The sequence below is a fragment of the Elephantulus edwardii genome, unplaced genomic scaffold, assembly GCF_000299155.1.
Source record: "Elephantulus edwardii isolate Elephantulus edwardi_28Jun2011 unplaced genomic scaffold, EleEdw1.0 scaffold00059, whole genome shotgun sequence".
NCBI lineage: Eukaryota > Metazoa > Chordata > Mammalia > Macroscelidea > Macroscelididae > Elephantulus > Elephantulus edwardii.
The window spans coordinates 16096694-16099233 of NW_006399809.1; positions in this window are offsets into that span (position 1 = coordinate 16096694).

A 2540-nucleotide genomic window follows, 5' to 3' on the forward strand; every position below is an offset into this window, starting at 1 on the left:
ACCCTACTGGAGAAGTTTTTGGATGTGCATAGGGATTTGAGTCTTAGAAGGTCCCATTCATCTATGTTATCTTCTCCTGGTTGTAGCTGAAACTTGTATTTTTGACAAATTTTCTTTTTTATTCTATTTTGGGTAAAAAAAATACCAAAGTAGCTCAGTCATGTCAAATTTATCCCAGGTGACATTGGAATAATGGTTGAATATAGAATGTTTGAGGCTATAGAAAAAGCCGTGGTCAATTGTTTTTGACATACAGAATTCTTGAAACCTAAAAATTAATCCTTTCTTTTTTTTAGAAGTGATAAACTTGTGGACTCCTATACAACACGTTGTTTTGAAATGCATTTGTTAAACTTTGTTGTTGTTGTTGTTATGTGCCATTGAGTTGCCTATGACTCATAGCAACCCTATGTACAATAGCCCTAAACCCTGCTCTGTCCTGTGCCAGTCTGTCTCTGATACACCCACCCCCATTACTCCAGTCACTGAATCAATCCACCTTATAGAGGGTCTTCCTCTCCTGCACTGTCCCTCCACTATCCCAAGCATGATGTCCAAGGACTGTTCCTTCCTTGCAACATGTCCAAAGTATGTCAGATGAAGCTTCAGAATCCTTGCCTCTAAGGAGCAGCTCGGTTTAACCCTCTCCGGGATGAACCTGTTCATTTTCTTAGCAGTCCATACTCTTCTCCAGCACCACACCTCAAAGGTATCAATTCTCCTTCTATCCTCCCCAGTCCTTGTCCAGCTCTCTGACGCATAGCAAGTAATGGCAAAGACTGTGGCCTGCATCAGGCACACCCTTAGTCTCCAGAGTGACACCATTGCTCTTCAGTACTCTAGAGAGGTCCCTAACAGCAGACTTTCCCAGAACAATATATCTTTTAATTTCCTGGCTGCTGGTGCCAAGAGTGTTGACTGTGGAGCCATGCAAACTAAAGCTGTTAACAATTTTGATCTCTTAATCATCCATCCTGATGCTGCCAATTGACCCAGTGATGAGAATCTTTGTCTTCTTGATATTGAGCCTCAATCCATATTGAAGGGTGCAGTCTTTGACCTTCTGCAGCAAGTGCTTCAGGTCCTCCTGAGTTTCAGCAAGCAGGGTTATTGTCATCTGTGTAACTCAGATTATTGATGAATCTTCCACCAATCCTGATGCCACACTTATCATAGAGCCAGCAGCCTCTCGGATAATCTGTTCCGCATATAGGTTGAAAATGTACGGAAAGAGGACACATATACCCTCCCCAGTTTTGAGCCATGCAGTGTTTCCTTTCTCTGTTCTGATGACTGCTTCCTGGTCCAAGTATGGGTTTCACATTAGCAAGATCAAGTGTTCTGAGATTCCCATTCTTCTCAGTTAGCCACAGTTTGTCCTGATCCACACAGTCAAACATCTTTGCATAATCAATGAAGCACAGACGTTCCTCTGGTACTCCCTGCTTTCAGCCAACATCCATCTAACATTAGCTACAATATCCCTAGTACCACGACCCTTTCTAAACCCAGCCTAGACTTCTGACAGTTCTTTGTTGCTGTGCTGTTCCAGTCATTTTTGGAAAATCTTCAGCAGAATCTTGCTTGCATGTGGTATCAATGATATTGTTTGATAATTTCCACACTGTGTTGGGTGACCTTTCTTTGGAATGGGACTTAAAATGTGATTTTTACTTATTGACATTTTAATATTCCATAATCAGTGAAGGACAATCCTTATTTATTAACTATTAGAAAGTTTGGTGTTGGGACAACGGTTATTGTATAGAGTCCTTAGAAGATATATGTAGGGCAAAGTTTCCTTTCAAATAAAAGTTAATTTCTTTGAAAAAAATGTTAAGAAAATAAAACCACACAAACATATGGATAAGTGAGATCTGTTGCATTTTTTATTCCTGTTCTCAGAAGATAGGTTCCGGGGTTGGCAAAGGTAAGAAGACACTCTGTGGTCCTGCAAGGCATGAGAGAATGTATGTAATTCCACATAGCAGTGGGTCATCTGTGTAATGGGGGTTAAGTGGCCTAGATTTTAGCTTCTACTGACCTTGCAGAAAGTACCAAGGTGTTGGGCTGCAACATCTATCCCTCCTTGTTAATATTCTTTAAATACCAGCTGAGGATTCCACAACTTTTTCCTTTCTTGCTGTGTAACGGTTGTGGCTAGGTGTCATTGGAATCAGTATAACTCATAGAGACCCTATGAACAACAGGTATGAACTCTGTCTTATCCTGTGCCAATGTCACAATCTCTGACACCCTCTAGCCCATTGCTAAAGTCACTGTTAATCTACCTGGTTGAAGGTTTTCCTCTCTTTTGCTGTTCCCTCACCTTTTTGGAAGGGTCCTCTGCCTCTCCTAGCAACATGCCCATAGTATGAGAGGCAAACCTTCACAATCCTTGCTTCAAAGGAGCACTCTGGTTGCACCTTCTGCAACATGTATATGTTTGTTCTTTTAGCCATCCATGGGATATTCCACTCTTTCCCAACACCACAGTTCAAGGGCATCAATTTTTCTTCTGTCATTTTTTACTCATTGTC